This window comes from Perca flavescens, chromosome 4, assembly GCF_004354835.1.
Source record: "Perca flavescens isolate YP-PL-M2 chromosome 4, PFLA_1.0, whole genome shotgun sequence".
Lineage (NCBI taxonomy): Eukaryota > Metazoa > Chordata > Actinopteri > Perciformes > Percidae > Perca > Perca flavescens.
This window is the reverse complement of record NC_041334.1, coordinates 34,342,740-34,364,519: the sequence shown is the minus strand read 5'-3', so window position 1 is coordinate 34,364,519 and position 21,780 is coordinate 34,342,740. Positions and strand designations below refer to the sequence as shown.

Sequence of the window (21,780 nt, the reverse complement as noted above, 5' to 3'; positions counted from 1 at the left end):
GTATTTCACACTGTTCCTTAAGGTCTCCTAATAGGGTATTTAACATTGGTTGGGCTGAAAATGGCCCGAGTGCTATTCTATGGGTCCTAAACTACCCTGTGAATATGGTTATTTGAAACAAGAGCTTTTCTTCCAAACATGGTATGCTCATGAATATTTAGATGAGCTGTGCGCTGATTGGTTGAGCGAACCACATAACCATACATTTGAGATGAGACAGCAGGTCTCATATTTCAGACACTGCAATGTTATACATTGTTTGTCTGCTATTTTGTCATTAAATTCACTCTTGAGACTTTTTTATGCGAGAAATCAACTATATAAAGCTCAAATATGGGCCGTTTTACGAAAATGTATGGCATGTATATCACAGCTACCTTAAGGTCTTACAAAGCTAACGCTTTTGTCCGATTTCAATTTAAGGCATTTTTGTGAATTTGAGGAGTCTTGTTAGATAACTCAGAAACGGTGACTTTGCGCGGGTATGGAGCACCACGGGCTGCTGGCCGTGACGGAGATCCATCTAGCTCACAGCGGGCCGGGGAAGCCGGGCGGCGAAGCAGCAACACAGGCAACACCGGCCGCTGAACTCCGACATACAGTCAGACAAAATTTGCAATTAGCCATGCATTTTCGTAAAACGACCCATATTTGACCTCTACACAGTTGATTTCTCGCCGAGTTGACTCTGGTGGTTCGTTGAGATTTGCCAGTTTTCAGAGGCAGTTTCAAATAGTGAGATGTGCAGAGGAAAGAGGTGTCAATGGGATTTTGAGATTTAAAATTTATTTTTGACATGTGTTTTAAACTAAAAATGTGTTATACAAATGGTGAACTCCATTAGTTTCAACTCCATTAGCATTAACTCTGTTAGCGAGTGTGTGGTCGAGAGAGAGAGAGAGAGAGAGAGAGAGAGAGAGAGAGAGAGAGAGAGAGAGAGAGAGAGAGAGAGAGAGAATGTATGTGATTGTGAGTATGCAGTTTAAGTAAAGTTATAGCTGTAAACATAGCAGTGCAGTGTGTGTACAGTTTAGGCTATTTGTCGGTGAATAAATGCTACAACTCCTCAAGACCCAAGCCATGTCTTGCTTGCTACCTGCTGATTAAAGTGAAGGTGGTTGCCCCAAAGTAGGGCTGCATGATATGAGGAAAATATTTATTAGTGATTTGTTTTGATTGATATTGCAATTGCAATATTAGATTCACAAGATTAGAAGGAATGATTTTTGCATCATTATTCTCATTTTCATTGAAGAATATTCTGATCATGGTGTGATTTTTGCGAGGATCTGTACCAAACAAAGATTTTATCTTAAGTCTGTACAATACGGCAGGCTATTTTGTGAACACGTGCGTCAACGAAGACACCCCCTTACCATTCATTTCTTTTGAATCGCTGCAAATCAGTGAACCAAAAACTTGGAGTTCGTTTCTGGCGGACATCCAAACTGTCTCTCGCATGGTATTACGTCATATCCTGTGTCACTTCTCGCATTGATTGGAAACTAAACATGAACATTGTAGTGTGACTGACCGGCAACAGCGACTTCAAGACTCCTGATTACAAGACAACAAGTTGTGTAGTCGGAACAGTACAACGATCTAACAACTTTGAAAGAATCTTGGTACTCATGACACTGCATTTTTTGTAATATTAAAGGATTTTAATTAGTATTATAAAAGTACATTATTTTGATACACAGGCATTTTGGCTAGAGGCCAGAATGGCAGCAGTGTCAGTCAGTCAGGACCAGAATAGTAAGGAGGACATTCCTGCTCAGCCTGAAATAAAGCCTGCAATCCGAGCTCCCTGAGACAATGAGTGGCAGGGCCAACAATAAACACCCAAAACAAAGATCAGACAAAGTGGAGCACGCAATTACAAACCCCCAAAAACACATCTAAAGCACAAACCGTCTTTATTATAAATGTATCAAAAAGAGAGGGGTTACACAGACCAAGAATTAAAAACATGCACGCACGCATGCACGCACGCGAGCAACCTGTCTGAAAGTTGGAAGTCTTCTGGTAGCTGTGCCAAGAGAAATCTCAATCATTCTGAATCTTGCAGAGACAAAGAGCGTAGGTATATGTAAGGAGATAACATCGGCGCTAATTATTGCTAACTAAAATGCTAGTTAACATTAGTAATTAAACTTAAACAGCTTCTCCTGTACTATACGGTAATTCCTGTACTATGCAACAGTAAGTCGCGTGGTTATGACACAATCGTTAGCCTATTTTTACAAAAATGTCTACTACGGGGCCATAATGTGAGATAACAAGGTAAGGTAAGACTTTTATACATTGTCGTGTTTCTTTAGAAATAAAAAATGGACAAATGGAGTCTTTTAACGCTTCAGATGTAAAGTTATTCGCTGTCAAAGTGACGTCAAAATGAATGGCAGTCAATGGGATGCTAACAGTGGGTGAGTGCTTGTTAGCATCGAAATGGCGCCATAGGAGGTACGGGTTGTGCCGAGAGGCTTACCCCCTTGGTTTGGGACATCAAGAGCAAAAAAGAAACAAAAAGACTGACTTCCTGTTTTTCTTCAAATAACTTCTTCACCTCCTGCTGAGCATACAACCAGCTACTGGGTTAAGTGCAACTGGAGCTCGCACAAACCCCAGACTCAATGGTTTTGTTCAAGATCAAATGGGTAATTCTGAAGCCATGGTTTGCTGAATCCAATTGTCAAGCCTTTAGTCTTGCAAACTGGGCCCTCATGGACTTCAGTCATGAATACAACTAAATAACAATGAAAAAAAAAAAAATGAAAAAGATACAAATAAAAATGTTTTAGTTTATTAGTATACTGTATGTGGACGACAAGTGTGAATTGTCTCACTTCCAAAGAAACGTGATGAGATAAATCTCTGAGAATTTACATATTGGTTATTGAATCATCAGGTCTGCACACTTTCCGTGGGTGTGATTTCAAAACTAAAATATTTTTGTCAAACCTGAAAGATAGGAACCCTTTTACACCATCACATAGTTTTGATTTGAAGCTTGCATGTATGAAGAAAGAGAAGAAGAGAAAAGCAAATTGGAGATCTAGACCCCTCAAGCTACCCAGCCTGTTGTTGTGTGAGCTACAGTTTAGCTCTCTGTCCACATTATAGGATGGGCTGCCTTTATAACTGGTTTGATGTATAGCAGGCTGAGCAATTCCGGGTTCAAACCCTTTCTCGGCCAACAGAAAGAAGAAGCCCAATTGCCAAAGTCAAAGCCACAAGCAGCATTTAACAGGTTTCGGTCTTCACAAAGCTGAGCAAAGTCACTTCAGCTGTTTGTTTTTTTTAAAGATAGATTTTTGGGCATTTTTAAGCCTTTATTGACATTACAGCTTAGGACAGGAAAGGGAGAGAGAGGGGGAAGGACATGCAGCAAAGGGCTGCAGGTTGGAATCGATCCGCTGCGGTAAGGACTGCGCCACTGTTGCTGGTTGCACAGTGTATTCTGGGTACCCCCTGGTTTCAAGTAAGCTCGCGAAAGTGCTTGGGTTTAAGATACCGTTTAAGGGTTATCTACCCCTCCCTCTTAGCCCTACCCCTCAATCAAAATGAGAATTTTGTAAATTGTAAATCATGTAAACGCGCAAAACTAAGGGGAATGGGTAAGACAGAATTGGGATTGAGCCTAAGCCTTAGTACATGGGGTGCATGGTCAACCAGGTGAGCTACCTAGGCGCCCCCAGCTGGTTTAATTCTGTAGTAAAAGGGGTAAGACCAAGCACACACCTGTTTCATCACTACAATGCATTTCAATAAGTCCCGCCATTTGCCCCCCCCTTTATTGCAATTTAACAAAAATTGGTACGTACGTTCAGGTCTTAATGCCAGATGTCTCCATTGAGTTTTAGAAGGATGCACAAGAAGAACTTGAGTTATGGCCACTGTCAAGTTAATCTCAAAGTTAAGTGTAAAAGACTCATTGTGTGAGGGGCGTGGTCTTTCAAAGTTTTGGCCTTAAGTTATAGTGCCACCATCAGGCCAAATGGCATCGTATTTTATGGGAAGCCTTGGCACTTCACAGCAACTTAAGAAAAGGCATCATTAAGCATATAATACTAAAAAGGCCACGCCCACATGCACCAACCTTAATAAATCCCAACATTTTCACAATGGATTTATGAGGATGTGGCATATTGTGTAATATGTAAGGGGCACACTAATGTTATGTTCCCGTTTGGCTTTGGAAGTAGGTATCAAGCTGCCATGACCAAGCTCTAAGGCCATGACACAGAAAGGGAACTAAACACAATTGTAATGAGAAATCAAACAATCACAAGCTAGTAAGCTTTGCATGCTGACATAAGCAGCTTAATTTAGAGTAGGCAAACTCACTGTTAAAGCTTTCAGAGAGGCATACAATAAGCTATGATTGTACAATCAATGTTCAGGGGAAAGGTTTAGCAAAGTATCATTAGCAAATTGTCTTTTTTATGTCTTTACTTCAGTGAGCCCCATAATGGTGAGATATGTGAGAGATCTGTACCAAAAGTACAATACTCAAGGCATCCTTGCGAGATGCAGATGGGAGAAAAAGCAAACCATTGAATGACAATTCTGCTCTTGCTTCATATAATTTAGAACAATATTTCACTTTCTTTAGGAGCCATCCATTATCTAGACATTTTGGGGATTCCCCCTTAATTTTGAGTAAAGATAACGTCCAGAAGCAAACATTTTGCACAAATGCACCCTTGTTGGTAAAGATTGCTTATTAGCCATTTTCCTGCCAACATTACACATGATTTTATTTTATTTTTTTATTTTAACATGGGCTGTTGGGACTAAACTGGAGCCAGAGGGTTTGATGGAAAGATGGACAGTGCCGCCACACAATGATATTCAGGGATAGGGATGAGGAGGACATATGTCAAGCATGTGCGTACAAGTGTTTTAGATTTTTTAAAAGTGAAGCTGTAAATTGTTCATAGAAAGCCTCCATTTAGGTGCCGAGGCAGCTGTGAAATTCCAGTAAGGCTTAAAAACCAGAATGAAAACACAGGCTTTGTCTCTGCGTTTGTCTGTAGTTTGTCTGGGTGATAGAACAAAACAATTATGTCTCTTCTTTCCTCTGCATACCTTTATGATCCATTCAAACCATGTCTGAGTTGCAAACGAACACTGCCAAAAAATAAAACAAACACAAATTTGTTTAATTTCTGTTTGCCCAAAAATCACTCACTTAAGATACATTTTTCAAATGGAAAGCCTTAACAAGTTTGACTGATTTAGAGTTAAAGTCACACAAGGAGCACTTCACAGTGGAATAAAGCACACCTTTCAAAACCATGGTAGTCAGTGCATTTATATGCACAGTGGTAACCAGGGTATGGTCTTACCCAGGTTAAGTGAATAACGGGTTATGCTAGTTCTTCCCGTATACATGAGCGTAGAAGAATGGGAAGAATGACGGAAGTAACTCTACAACTAGCTTTTTCTTCCGATTGACCTATGTCAAAAAAGAATTATCAACGTAATGATTCATTCACACACTCTTGTCACAGCGTAGGAAAGCACAGTGCTCTCGCCAGATGACTGACAACTTTGTTTGGCTTATTACTTATATCTTTAACCAGGGTTGCCCAGTGCCAGGTGGAATTAGCAAGCTAACGTTGGCGTTAGCTAGCTAACTCACGTTAACGTTTGTTTACATTAATTTTCCACCACGAGCCCGCAGCTACAAACACAAATAAACAGAGAACTCTGTAATGAAACATTATCTAACAAGTGTAGTGAAGCGGCTCGGTTGTAAAGGCCAACGGTGCTCAGTTAGCACAATTACATCACGTTAGAAAGCACAGCCGAAACGATTTGTCATAAACTAGCTAAGTAACAATAGTGTTAGCTACGACACCAACGGCATTAATAACTAAGCCAAAGGGTGCAGTTAGTAACTTACTATTTTAGTGATTTATAAGCAATCTGTTTCTTGCAGATTGTCACGTTACTGAGAATACAGCTATTAGAACGTAATATATGAAGTCGATGCTAATTATGACAGCTGTAGGGCAGCCAACGTTAACTTTAGCTGTCTCCATGATGCACCCAGCTAAGCTAACGTTACTATAACTCGCATATAAGCAATTTGGCTCGGTGGATGTCGATTTTAAAGTCATGTATAAATTATTTCCCGTCCTACTTACGATTTCCAGCTGCAGCCATGATGTTGTACTAACGTTACCCGGTACGTAGCTAACGTTAGCTTAGAACTCACAATGCCTTGTGCATCTCACTCCCGCTAACTTATAGTTCATAAATGGGTAAATGTGGGTAGGTCAAGGGGAGAAGAGGGAGATTAGCTAACGTTAGCCAGAATATTTATAAAAAAAGTCACATTTGAATAGTAATTTCAGCATTCAAATAGTATTGATTTTTTTTTTTACTATTCGAATTATATTCGACTTTCGGTATTCGTTCCAACAGCCCTAGTGGCTTTTGCCTTAAACTTGTAGTATACATGATGCCCATTTATTAATGTGGTGATAGAGAAAAGATAGTTCAACGTACAGAGCAGGCACGGCGTTATGGGTGGGCCTGACGGGCCTAGGCCCACACACTTTTCAACAGGCCCACCCAAAACATTTCCTCAAAAAACATTAATTAATTAATATATAATAATTTGTTGAAGAATTATTAAAAATCGGCAAATAATCTCATAATTTGTGCTAAAATTGTCTAAATGTTTAGCTTTCAAAAACAGTTAAAAAAAAACTAAAAAAATGTCTATTTTTATGTTTCTGCGCAAGTTCAGCAGACAGTGAGGTTCGGATCGGATGTAGCTTGTCTGTATGCTAGGCTAGCTCCCAGTGATCTGAGAGTGTGAAAATCATTTCCAGTAAAGGAAAAGGTTGCAACAGTCGTTGTTTAGGTACCTTAAACGTGCACAAACGGTCTCAGAGTCATCGCTGCAACCAGGAGATGAAGGAGAGCTGAGATCCACAACGCCGAGCACATCTTTGTTTCGGCCACCGCAGAATGCTAGCGCGGCTAGCGCCGGTGCTATAGTTCCTTTGCCTCTGCCTCGCGAGTGGATGATATAGCCCCTATGGATATAGCCCTGTGGATCGGTCTTCCGTGGATGAGCCCGCAACTCAACCAGTGCTAAAGTATCCGGTACTTTCTTCTTTAGGGAGTTTAATTGTGTAGGACCGCCAGAGGATAACAGTAAGGTATGTGAAGGCTACTCTGCCTGTATTGTATTATGTCGTTATATGAGATGTGGATTAAAATAATCAATTCATAACCCGCTACAGAAGCTGCAGGCGCAGTTCTATTTCTATAACAGCTTGTTACTGTTGTCAAGTTGTTTTTCCCTCATGGTTTTCTCTTGTTATGGCCAATAATGCTTTAGGGCTTGTTAATGCGATTTATTTATTTTTGTTAAACATGTTTATAACATGAATCATCACACTAAAGTAAGGAAATAACTTGAGTCTTGTTTTACATGACAGATGACGTTGTCAATGAACACGTTCTGTGGTCGAGTAGCTATTGATTGAAACTGTTGGGCAGTGTTGTTGATCTGTACATTGTTGAAAACTATTGAAAAGATTGTGAAATATTCGGCCTCATGTTATACGAGCAGAACTAAACTATGTTTTGGGGAAATATTAGATTCCTGACCACTTTTACAGTCTATAGGCCTTAGGTTAGGAGAGATGCGCTATAGCACAGCCAGGTATGGTGCGTAATGGAGAGTCCAAAGCTCTCTTCTTTTGGGCAGAACCAAGGAGAGCGATCATGATAGGTCCGTCCTTTGCACGAAACTTTTTACAATGCAACAACATATAAATAGCATCAAGCTATTACAATCTTTATTATGTAAGCACATATAATATATATAATATAACAGTATATTAGCCAGTCATTTGTATTAGGTTAAACAGGGATTTGATAACGTTTTTAATTTAAGGCCCACCCACAATTGGTCTGGCCCATCCAAAACTGGAATCCTGGCGCCGTGACTGGTACAGAGAAACTGCCTCCATAGGATTGCTTTTTCCCATAGAAAAAAATATCCTCCACCCGTACCCATGGCACACAACACACACAGATCTCAGTCAGTGTGTGAATCTCCCCATTTTTCTCACAAAAAACTACGGTGTAAAAAAAACAGGGAAAATAAATGAAGGTGGAAACAAAGAGATGGCATATTCTACTGTCTGTGTGTGTGTGTGTGTGTGTGTGTGTGTGTGTGTGTGTCTGTGTCTGTGTGTGTCACACATGCATCTCCCACAATGATCCATCATTAATATGGACAAAGAATAGAAAGAACCAGGAAAGGGTGCACATGGGCACAGGGCCAACCAGCTAAATCTTTAACAACCCTTTCATTTTCTATAAGCGTGACATGTTGGTGTAAATAGCAAGATGATAAGAGTGAGGACACGGCAGTCCAGAGGAGACTACACTGACCAAACAAAATGCAGGCGGCTGTGATCACACAAGGCTAATATTATGGAAATTAGTTCATTAATCAATGACTAAACAGCCTTTTATCTGGTAAGCCAGAGCACCAGGGCCTGATCAACCGCCATGCTGTCCATTCTGATAACACACACATCTTCACTAGCAACTAATGGAGATGCAGTGAGAAGAAAAATCTCATGTAGCCTCAGATAATTCAGTGTGAAGATATGTCAACCATTGTAATTACTTTTGGCAATATTTTCTAAATGACCTCACGTTGATATATAAAAAAAAAAGAAAAGACTGTGCTTGGTTTTAACTTTGCTTTTCATAAGCAGTGTGTGTGTTGTGTGCCACTCATTTTCAGGCAGCAGCTCTGACGATTTTCTCTCTTCCCTTCCTCCCTCCCTCTTGCCTTTCTCTCCTCCCTCTCTGTGCTCCCGCCCCTCTCCCCACCGCTCCCTCCCCCCTCCCCACCGTCCCTGTTGGATTGGTGGAGTAAACACAGGAAGAGAGCAGGCTCTGTTCCACCACGCCAGAACTGGGGCTGGGCGTTCCAGCAGAGCTCCAGCGCTGGGGTCAAAAGTTTACTGTGGTTTTCATTTCACCTTTCCTCAGCCAATCACAGCGCCACACTGCAGCGCCTGAACTCTGACCCCTGCAAAGAATTCCACTCAAAGATGGTCTGACGCCAGTTTCACAACTGCACCCCCTCCCAACTCTCATTTTTTCCTTTACTACTCCTTTTCCTTTCTTTTAACTGGCCAATTTCATGTGTTGACAGAGCCTAGGTGAAAAAGATTCCAAAAATGAGGTACAAGGGGTAACAGAGCACAAGCAGAACTAGGGTTTTTAATCTTTGCAGCCATGAAAACTATAAAAACTCACTTTCTTTAATCTCCCAGGTTGACAAACATCTAACCATGGCAAAATAAAAAAAACTAAACAACACAATTTATCTAAAAATCAGAGAATCGCAAAGATTGTTTTACAGTCTGACTCACAAGTAGGGACCATTTTAGTTTGTTTTGTTTCAATTCCAGTGCAATAAAACCCACAGAATTATCGATTACAAAAAAAGATAGAACATAAACCTTATTCTTGTGCATTTGATAAGGTGCAGTGCTCTACTCTTTGGTTTTCCTTCTTCACTTTCCATCATCCACCACATGTCGTTCAGTTGCAGGTAAACACTATTAAATGTGTTACAAATGACTTATGAGGACAGGCTGGATACAGGGCCAAGTGTTGAAAGACAGACAGCGGAGGCAAATGGGTGAAAAAGAACCGAGGAATCAAATCAGAGTTGCACAGTCTCACAGTCTCACAGTCTCACACACACACACACACACACACACACACACACACACACACACACACACACACACACACACACACACACAGTTTGTTTTTGTCTTGGTGACACTGCACTCTGTTCCCATCTGCTGAGTGATTAAACCTGCACTGCTAATCCCTCACACTGTAGCCCTTTATATATACAGCCTGTTCAAGGAGGGAATGTTGCGCCGCTATTCTGCCTCCTTGCAATTCTGTATAAAAAAGGTACGGACACGGAATGGGGGGACAGAGTTGTTCCGACGTTAAGCCGGCAGCAGATGTAGTAACAGTGTCAAATTGACATCTGTGAGAAAGGCACAGCCGGCAGGGCGGGACTACACGCACGATGCTGTTGTACACGTCCAGTGTTTTCCACATAATTAGTCTATTTGTGGTTGCAGCTAAAGAGGGGTGGGGGAGGTTGGCATTAAAAAATGTTTTTTAATTTGGATATTTTTAGTATTCTGATGTGTGATCTTCTGATTTTTTTCCTTCATGACACTCTTTTAGTGTCAGTGTTTACTTTTCAGTTTAAACTTTAATGTCTGTCACTGTTGAGGGCTTAGAGGGGAGGGGGCAAGGAGAACGGAATTTACTTGTAACATGGAGAAAACGTCAGTCTTCTGGATCTACAGCCCACTCCAAAGTCTGGCATCACCAAACAGCAAGCATATGGTAATGTCTTTTTTGAGTTCACATGGAACTCCCAAACAGCAAATATGTTAAGTTGGTTCCCTCGGCTGTTTTTTCACATAAAACCGGACTGGTTAAAGTTAACTTAACCGACATGATGCTGGGCAGAGATCCGTGTCACGATTTCGATTTTAATTCAAAATTGACCAAAATGAAGTCAAAAATCTCCAACTTCGAATAAAAAAATTTAATCGTCGATGCTGCCACACCCCCATGTCACGTACGGTCGGCTTGTCAAGCGAAAAAAATAAACAACACGTGTTTAAGTGCTGCGAGTCCAACTCCTCTGAGCATGGCAACTAGGGCAAACTTGGGCAGCATGGTGGCCCAATGGTTAGCACTGTGGCCTCACAGCAAGAAGGTTCTGTGTTCGAATCCAGGTCGTTCCGGGGCCTTTCTGTGTGGAGTTTGCATGTTTTCCCCATGTTTGCGTGGGTTTCCTCCGGGTGCTCCGGTTTCCCCCACCATCAAAAACATGTACTAGGTTCTCCAGGCAGTGCCCTTGATCAAGGCTGTCATTGGTTGCCCACTGCTCCCTTGAGGGATGGGTTAAATGCAGAGAATGAATTTTGCTACATGTACGTGTATGTGACAAATAAAGTACCATTACCTTTACAGGAGACCCATTGATAGAACTTGAACCCTCTCCTCTTTCACTGAAGTCGCTGGTGTGGAAGTATTTTAGATTTCCAGTGAGTGAAAACTTTCGATTGCAGTGACAGCACCGCTTGGCTTAGTTATCAATGCAGTTAGCATTGTGGCTAACACTTTTGTTAATTTAATTTTTGACAAATCGTTTCGGCTCTGCTTTCTAAAATGATCTAATTGTGCTAACCGAGCACCGTTAGCCTTTACAACAGAGCTGCTTCACTACACTTGTTAGATAATGTTTCATAATTATAGAGTTCTCTGTTGATTTGTGTCGCTGTGTGCTCATGGTGGGAAATGAATGTTTACAAACAGAAATCGGCGTGTCGGAAATGCAATGCACGGTGACGTAGGTCCCTTTCAGGGCTAGGCTAATGTTGGAAGTCCCTCTAGTGGACAGAATATATAACAACAACCACATGCTTATAGTGGAATTGACAATGCATAAGCCTGAGTAGTATAGAACATATTAATAACAGGCAGCATTTGAGCATTAAATCTTTGAATATTATTTGAATAATGGCATAGCAACATGTGCTTTAAAAAAAAAAAAAAAAAAAAAAAATATGTAAAAATCGAGAATCGAATCCAACCGTGACCTTAGAATCAATTCGAGGATTTGGAGAATTGTGACTCCCCTAGCGTTAGCTAATGTCAGCTATCATAGCTAACATTCTATGTGAAAAAATAACTGCAGAGAGAAACACACTTGCAGTTTGGGAGTGAACTCTTGAAAGCCATTGCCGTAGATATGCTGTAAAGCCAGAGGCTGGGGTCAAGCAGTCGTGCACAGAAAGGAGGAAGCCGCAGGGCTATTCACAGACGGATTGGGATGTGTACAGAGAGAGAGGGACAAGGAGATGCTGAGTGAATCACGTTGATATTGTTGGCGGGCCGCCACAAATAAATCAATAGTAAACAGTGACGTCATGCCTCTTTTGCTCCAGAATGCCAACATGCTATCTAAAATGACACACTGGGTCAGCATAATGTAGGCCTGTAACAATTACTTCATAATTGTCGAACAGCATTTTTTTAATGAGATGGGTCACATTTTTGTATGGATCCATCAAACACGTTTCCAATACCCGCGTGCACGCTGTCACTGAAGTGTAGCTATTAGGGTTGGGAATAGTATGGTTTTTTTCCAATACTGGTGCTAAAACGATACTTTTAAAACGGTGCCTGAACCGACATTAAAGAACAGCTTGTTTATTGCTAATGTTAATTATGGTCAAAATGAAATGATTGATTAATAATGTAATAACAATAACTTATTTCATCAGTAAATTGCTGGTAAACAACAAAAACAAGCACCAGATGGGAAAAGGGTATTTTACAATAACTTTGAATGCTTGAGTTTCAAGTAAATGCACCGTCTGTGTTGTTGGAATCCTCCACAGGGAAATACAGTCACACTTTACAACGCTTAACGTAAGCGGTCAGCATTTTAACCATTGTGTTTAATCCAGCTACTAGCTAACGGTAACATAGCGTCCCGTGCAGCAATGCTTCTAAAAAAAATATTTGGTCTCGTTACCAAAACTGTTTACGTCGGAACTGGTGCCCTATTAGCACCGCGTTTCAGTACCCAACCCTAGTAGCAATCCTATGGATTCCTACCAGGGGAGCCCCACCCGCAGTTGCAAGTCAAGTCGGCTTTCGAACATAATTGTTTTTACCAAAGCACCGTTACAAGTTTTAGGAAGTCTGTCTATTGCGTTTAATCTACAGTTGTGCTTTGTTAAATTAGTAACGTTACCGTAAATTACGCTGCTGTGGTGGAAATGGCCGTCATTCCTTAACATTATGCTAGCGTAGTTCCCCAGGGATTTGGGCTCTTATTTTTTTTATCTGTAAATTACAAAGTGTCTGACAACATTAGCTAAGGTCCTGAGGGGTAGGACTGTTGATGTAATGGTTGATTTTCTTTAGATGTGCCAAATTGTAGTTATAATAATATATAATAAGATTATTGGGCGGACTGTTGAGCTAAAGCTATGCTAGCAGCAGTTGTCACTTGTTGCCGTAACTCCAAACAACCTGGTCTGACTCAAGCCAGAGAAATTTTTGTAAATGATTAATGCTTGAAAATGTAATTAAAAAAAAGCAAAGCCAGCGTAACACGGATCTTCTTTACAGCAGTATTGCCAAATCTCCTTGCGGTCTGTCTGCCTCACTCTCCACTGCAGGAGATTTATTCACACAACACGCTGTATTCACTTTACTGTTTACAGTTAAAGCTGTTAAATTGAACCCTAATATGTACTAAACACAAAGCAGCAATACTGTACCGAGCATAGTAGCCTATAGTGCACAGTCGGGCAAGGGAAACTTGCCCGAAGTCAATTTTTACTGGCCCATATACATTTTTTTTTATTTTTTATTAGTGGTTATAAATAAACACAAGTAAATTGTTATATTTGATCTTAATTTACAATGTATAAACATCGTCATAGATGAGTTAAAGTTCATACTGAAAGTGGATGCTATTAATTGAAAAAACCTATCCAATTTAATTGCAATAAATAACCTACCAGAGGGAACAGTGGTTTATATATGTATGTTTATATATTATATATTTGTACTAAAGCTCTAGTACTAGTAGCTACACTGCAGGTCGGCAACAGTGATGATAAATATTGTAGGGGTTATGGGTCCTGAGCGTGGTCTGAAAAAGCTGGAAAAGGTTGTCAACAGTAACATTACTTAAGTGTGTTGGTCCTTTTTAGCAACAGTTTGCTTTATTTTCAAATAATTGTTTCTCAAAAGCATCACATTTCAGGGTATTGTGTCCTTTCTCTCACATAAAAAATCTGTTTTACTACTGTGAGTCCATTTAGCTTTACAGATATCACACACAGCTAATTAACTATTCCAGATACAGAACACATTTTGCAATGTGCATCTCAGATCACCTTTTCACTCACTGTGACTACTACTTCTGTCATAACTAAACACTGTGCCAAAATATGAACAATAACATTGCCGTCAGTGGGCTTAATTCCTAGTAAACCACAGCTAAGGAAAAATCCAGCACATAGACGGCAGCTCAAGATAACATTACGTGAAAGAGGTGACTTAACGCCACCGCTCACTTTACATACAGTTTAGCAACAAAACAAAATGCTGAGAGAACATGGTTTTGAGCGGTATGCATCCCCATTAACCTGGAAAACGTTTTAAACAGTAAATGAAAGACGTTACATTGTGTCGGGGGAACGCGTCTGGTGCAGCGGTGAGTCAAAGGCTACTGTAGAGGTCATATTTTACGGAAATCAGCCGCCGAGGCATTCGTCCCCGTTTGTCACTCTGCCTGAGGAGAAAATGCTGTTAACGTTACTTGCGCTGTTGTTTATTTTGTTGTTAGAACTTTGACAGGTCATCCTGTCACTGTTCCAGTTGCTCACACAGAGGGGAGAGAGCTTGAGTTCAGTGGAGCAGACTTAAACCCACTTGCCCGAGTGGGTTGTTGTACTTGCCCGACGTGGTGTTTTACTTGCCCCGGGCCATTGGGCAACCCTTATTGTTGACCGCTGTTACAGAACTAATTGTGCAGCCTTCATAACACTAAATTTGCAATCACATCTGCAGGACAAGAAAAATACAGTATCCTGTTATGTTACAGCTCTGAAGTTTATCATGATGGACTTTTTACAGTTGACTGTGTAAGACAGTTGCATGGGAGCTACATCCTGCTTATCTGTGAAGCAAGTAATACTGTATTTAGGCTGTACTGCCCAAATAGTACTAACAACTAGACATCGATACGCAACACTGTAAATCTACTTGCAATTCTAAACATGAATTTAGTCAGTAATTGGTCAAATGTTTAAGATATTCCAATTATTAATTTAATACATTTTGCATTTTATGAAGTGGCAAAACGTAAAGACAACAGTTATGTACAATATTTGCCTATTGAAGAATGAGTAAGGCATCTTCTGATTATTTAAAAAAAAAAAAGAAGAAAAAAAAAAAAGTAAGTACAGACCTGTAAACCTTTTATCTCGTACTAACTGTCTTGTTACACTACTTGCAATTACTATATGTGCTTCTCTGTCAAAGGAAATTGTTTTAAGCTCATAAAATCGTGCGGGTTGATTTCATCCACATTGTGCCAATACACATTTATTCTGAACTTCCCCATCAACTGTGTTTTTGACCCCTACAACTGTCAAAACTCTGCCATCTCTACTTAAACCCAAATTTATAGATTTCTCTAAATAATGTTTAGCTTTAATCCAATTTCCAAGGGTGGCCACATGGAACAGGGTAGTATCAAGAGTAGTACTGAGTGGTGCTATATATTGATAGTACCACTAAGATATTGATTAGTGGTGCTAATTGAACAGGGACCTTCACTTCTCCTATTTTAATCACACCACAGTCATATAAAATCACTCCAGAATGGCAGTAGCAATGAGATGAGCACATATGAGCAGCACAAGAGCACAAGCCGAATGGAAACACAGTGATCCCTTGCCAAAAGTAGAGCCACCTCCATATAAAATACTGGATCGGACTAATGTCAAACTTTAACGACAAGCCACATACACAGGAGTGACATCACCAGGCAGAGTGAAGAGCAGTAATGGTGAAAGGAACATTTTTCACCTTATCCAGGAAGGAGAGAAAAAAGAAAATCAGTCCAATTATGAAAGGAGTGTTGTAGAAAAAATGGATAGTAATAAATTATCTGACACATACATTGCCAGTGTTGACATGCTGTAGTAAGTCTGGAGCCTTTAAAACTGTGTGTGTGGCACTCTGTCATTCACAACTTGACTTTTCTTTGAACTCAAGGCTGCAATAAAGTAGAAATCACACTTGTGGAAAATTGAAATGCTGTCAAGCACAGTGCTGTGAGTAAATGTCTGCACACTAACTGCAGTTTGTGGTTATTTCTTTTAATGAACAAAACAAAGGAGCTCTTGAATTGCAGGTAAACTGTAAGATAGTAGGCACACAGTGCCCATAACAGTCACTACTTGCATGGTCATATACGTGTACATATCCTCTTGCAACTGCAGTGCCAGCCACAGCTGCCTTTCAATCCAGACAGACCCAGAAACCACACCCCACTGCCACATAAGTCCAAAATCAAACCATTCATACAGAAGATGTACAGAGAGGAACACATGTAAACAACGCAAACCATTTGACACTGTTCATTTGTGGCAGTAAAACTGAGGTTTGTGAAAATTTGGGACAGAGAACCTGTGCACTTTGCAGTGGTCAAAAATCGGCCAAAGCCCCTAGTTGTTTTGGTTGCAAAATAACTATTTTGACTGTGCTAACACACCTTTTTCAACTTGTGTATATTTTAGGGTATACATGGGATGAGAAAATTGTAGACAGGGAGAAGATGGAGAGTGTCCATGTAGCATTTGAGAAGTTCCTATAGAAATGACAGCGTTTCTTTTCTCTCCCCCTCTTCACCAGCCTCTCTTTCTCCTTCTCTTTATGCAGAATAACAGACAGAGAGAGAGCATCTGGTAGCAGTTATCTCACAAACCAAACTTTTTTTCACCCTTGCTGTCTCTCCCCCAAAGCATTTTTTTTATAAAAGGGGGCCCTAAACAAAACACAAACAAGGTCTTGCTAACTTTTTACAATGGTAACAAAACTAGGCCAGAGAGCTACCCTCCCACTGACTTGTTCAGGTGAACACGTTTTACGAGCATTCTTCAGCTGGGGGAGCGAAAGTTAAAGGGGGAGTTGAAGTTAAAGAGGAAGGGTAAAGACGGGGTGGGGGGGGGGGATGGGGGGACAAAGCTCTTGGCACCCCCTTCCCTAATAAACTTTTGCCTTCGTCCAATCAACGAGGACTACAGAGAGTGAACTGTTCCAAATCCTTGCTGGTTATAAACTGGAATTGGGTGCAATGATTGCTTCAGGCTGCCCGTTTGGCTTTTAGAAGTGTGCATGGCTCACATATGGCTCAGCTAGCCTAACACTTGGGTATTACCTCAGAAGAGGGGACAGAGGGGATGAATGAGATGGGACTTCAAATAGAGTCAGAGTGCAAACTGCACCGCTTGACTTTGGACTCGGTGGGCTGGCTTCCTCTGACTAGTGTGTAACAATCTGGTTTCAGCAGCTCCCATCTCATATTCTCACTCTCACTTGTTAGGGTAAAGTAGCTGTAAATATTTTAGCAGTGGAAACATAACTGTCTTGTTGAGCAGAGTTTTCTATATTTAGCTCTACAATGGCGGGAAGACCTACCTGTCGAGTACTACCACACCACTTTAACAAACACAAAGACAGATCACGGTCACTGCATGAGTGAGCTTGAGATGTGGGGACAAAAAGTATGTTTTACACAGCTTAAACTGACCACAGGAAGCTTTCTTAAACGTTGGTTGTAAAATGGCCTCTGATAACACGTCAGCGTCAAGTCTAAACGGTACCGAACAAACCTGGGCAAATGTTGAACTTGACATTAAAGAAAAACAATTACTGGAAAATTGAATTGTGTACTCTCTCCCTGAATAACAAGTACTAGTTGCAAGTCATCCGTCAGAGGCAGGAACTCTGGTATTTTTCCTGACTAACCCTACACTACCTGTACTGCTGCCTAACAAAAGGAACTAAGACCATGGAGTCATATTTCAATTAGGGGAAACAATCGGGCTTTCCTTTCAGCTCTGTGTGTCATCAAGAGTCTACTCCAAGCCACTGCTCACAAACACAGCTGATCTTAAATTGAGCACATACCACATTACCGACCGGCAGTTACTCCAAACAAATCGTATAACTCCGTCTTTTGGCCTCTCTTAGGCGGACAGACTGACGAAACACTAAAAGAATGTTTTCTATTCAGACATCAGTGATGCAAATATGCAGCTTGACAAAGACAGATTAGAGACAGTTATCAAAACGTGGCAAGCTTTATTTTTTATAACAGCCAGTATTTAGAATTTAATTCAACCACACAGCAGAAATATTTACCCAAGGAGATCATGTAGCAAAATTAAATTAGAGTCCTAAAGTTTTTAATTATTTAAAAACATTAAAGAAGGTATGATGTAACTTTTGTTGGTTGGTGTTCATAAACACACAGCATTCAAAGTTGGCCCCTCCTCCCTAGCTCAACAAGCCAAAGAGAGAGAGCAGAGTTAAGGCCGTTTTACAGTCGCCGAGCTGGCACGCGCCAATGTGACGTCAAAAGACGTAGATCTCGCTGCCGAGAGGCCGTGCACCACTCCATTGTTTTCAGCGGTGCGCTACAAAGCGGAAACAGGAAGCATGAACGAGCTCGAGGGTAACTGGATGCCAGGACTCTCCGAGTGACTGCAAGGTAAAGTTACTGGGTTAAGAGGAGTTCTTTTACGGCGAATGAAAGACTTGATCTGACAAAGTAGGTCATCGAATCAAATCGAAGCATCGACGTCCTGCCAGTTCTGCCGTTGTTGACCTTTTTCTTCTTCTTCTAATCCGTAGAAAGAGCAACGTCGGTAGCCTTTCCTCATTAGCAAGTATAAACAGTTACGGCGCTCCACAGGTCAGCTGCGGCGAGTATACCCCACGTTTTAGCAAGAACAAAGCAGTGAATCAGAGAAATAAAACGTTAGCCTATTTTCTGATAGTTTCACAGCAGTTACATTCCAAAGCCACAAATAAAGACACCCACACCTCCACACAACCCTGCGTGAAGGTGCATTGCCATTGGTCAATCGGACACACCGACAGCACAGAGCAGTACTCTGCACACAGCAGAGGAGAGAAACGAGGAGCAAAGGAAACACTGACGCACATAAAAAATCCACAGTGATGCAACAACCTGTTTTCATCCCAGGTCGTCAAACACCGCTGCTTTGTATCATACGGACACTAAAGGGGGCCTTGTGCGCCGGTATGCCCAACCACCATGTAACACCGTAAACACTGACTACCGCGGCAAGCCTGTAGAGAGTAGATACATTGTTTTTAGAAAAAAACTGCATAGTATAGGCTACCTTTACATTTTGAACACAGATCCAATAAGAACTTAATTGAGAAACGGGATTCTAATTCAGCGTACTGACTTCAGAAATGCAGTTTTAACGTACTGTGCTTCCACATACATCTACATACTGCATGGTGTTGTTTACAATACAGTGGGCCGGAGATAGTGCTCAAAGGAGAACTGGAATCAATCAAATTCAAACATTCCCAACCTTACCATGGAGCTTCAGATGTCACTGAATACATTTGAACAGCCAAAATGTAGTATATTTTTACACAGATGTATTATCTGACATAGCTGATCCCCAGATTTATTAGTTTACTAAGTCTGTTTGGTAACCAGCTCACAAAAAACACATTTTTTTTTGTATTGTTGTATTGTTGGGTGCTAAAATATTCAATATCAGATTACCCTCTATGAGCAATAACTAAATATCACTAAAGACACTAAATGTATGCTCATTCAATAATCAAATCAGGCAATATGATGTAACCACAGAATCTGCAACGAGAGAGAGAGACTTCTCCCAGTCCCATGAGAAAAAGTGATAAGTTAATGAATTATTGAGAGCACAGGGGCCAGCAGACAAAGAGCGAAAGCCATGCATCCCAGTCACTTCTTTACCCCATCTGCAGTCAAAGAATCCCCCCAAAGATTGATTCATTGTTAACGCAGCCTGACACCCTGTGTGAGGGAGAAAGAAAATGGTAGATAAAGGGACAGAGAATGGGGGACAGGGGGCTCCATTTGCCAAGAATATGAGCAGAAGCAGTTTGTTGGACAGGTTCCCACAGTGGTCATTCTAACACTTAGAAAAATACCACATACATGGACTCGAGTAATGGCATTCCATCGGACTCAAAATAAAGACAAGTTAGCTCATCTGATGGCACCATTCCCGCTTGTTTATTCCCAGCTACATTTAATGAGTTGCCTGCATGAAATCATATAAGCAGGAAAATTAATCAGTAAGCAGCATCCTAGTAGCTAGACCATGTAGTATTATGACAAAAACACCTACATTTGTTCAGAAACTCTCCAAGGAAATAAGCATTGAGCTGTAATACCTGCAAGTATTGGCAGGGATGGCCCCAGGCGAAGAGAGCGACAGCACACCTAGACCTCAACTGTTTTAGTGGAATGACTACCTACCTCCTTATTGTCTGCTTACACATGAGCACACTCTTCAAGAATGTCCTCTTACCACCTCACAAACTGTGCTCAGCATACACCTTGTGGAGCACAGAGAAAGCAAACCTGGACTCTACCTGAACCCTGTGAGCGATCATCCTCCCCTGCAATCTCTCCCTCCCCCTCTCTGTGCATGCACATAAATATGATTTATCAGCAGTGAAAACCAACATGTATCATATTGTGATGGGCCATTATACCACCTATTACAATCACGGATACGTAATCTCACTACAGCCATGCAAATATATAACAGATGCTGTGGATTCTCCAGAGCAGCCACACTGACTTAGTCAGTTCAAGTTTGGTTTGTCAGCAGAGCAGAGGACAGTGAAAAACAAGGTGGCTAATTACGTGCAAGCTAGTTAACATCATAAATGTATCACACCAAAATAAGACTTATTTTCTGGAAAGCGAGCAAATACTGCGTCTCTCATTTTATATGACTTGACTAAATTAGTTTGTTGCCATTTGTTTAGATGATGTTGCATTTTGTGTGTGTCAAATTAAAAAGGTAACAAAAACAATTCCACAAACAAAATGCATGTACAATACACCGTGTTTAAGTGGGTTTACCCTCCAATGCATTCAAGGTGGAGGCTAGACAACCGTAACAAACGAGCAATAGACCATTTTATTTTCACTTTGATACCCAAGACAACTACTGCGGTGTAACGTAAACTAACCTTAGCTGTGCACAAAGCCCCGTTTAAACCGAAACTGAGCAAGTCAGACGTCTGATAAAAACAATATAACGTTAATGTGACCGAAGCTATTTCGCTGTGTTGTGGACAACTAACACAGCCTAGTGGCTCTACAAAGGTTTGAAAACACAAACGAGTTTAGTCATAAGCAGTGTGGAGTATTAAGAGCTACCGTTAGGCTATTGCACCCCGGCGAATCAGAGAGCCTGTATCTCGTAAACTTTGTGGCTAACGTAGAATGAAAACACCAACAAACACCGTAACCGATACAAATGGCACATTAACAAGCCAGGCTTAACTTAAATTACCATCGTATTGACAGTTTAGGAGTCAATAATATCACAACAGATATTCCATAACAAATAAGACAGTGGCAAGGTGGTTCGTTGTATCACGGTAGCTTAAAAACCACAGCCTGCTCGGAAGCGGAGCAACACCAACTGTCTCTGTGACAAATGTGCACGTTATAACACACACAACCGTCAGTGTTCAAAACTTGGGTATACTCGATTCATAAACTAATTGTAGAAAACTCACCGGCTTCGACGCTTTTATTGAATAGAGCAGTTTCTTTTACGCCTCTACAAACTCTCCGCCATCTTCGGCAGGACCGTGTTTGTTTAAATGCGAAACACTCCCAGAGCGGAGGGAGCCAGCTTGTAGCAAAGCGACAGGACTTCTGGGTAATGCAGTTGCTTTCTTTTGCAAGCCGCATCAAACAATCTGACACGTTCTGCAAACGAACTACAACGTACATCAATACCCACAGGCTATATGAGCAGCAGTCACTGATATTATTAGGGGAGAGATTTAAAAAAAACGTATTTA

The 21,780-nt window shown here is 41.0% G+C and overlaps 1 protein-coding gene across 4 annotated transcripts in view; it reads right to left on the bottom strand.

Annotated features, from left to right (window-relative positions):
• The window catches only part of ncoa3 (nuclear receptor coactivator 3), a 37,796-nt gene extending 16,171 nt beyond the window's left edge, over positions 1 to 21,625 (bottom strand). For all 4 annotated transcript variants that reach the window (XM_028576143.1, XM_028576142.1, XM_028576144.1 and 1 more), the window contains exon 1: positions 21,490 to 21,625. The gene's annotated coding sequence lies outside the window, so the exon portion shown is untranslated. The remainder of the gene's footprint in view (positions 1 to 21,489) is intronic.
• Between the last annotated feature and the right edge of the window lie 155 nt (positions 21,626 to 21,780).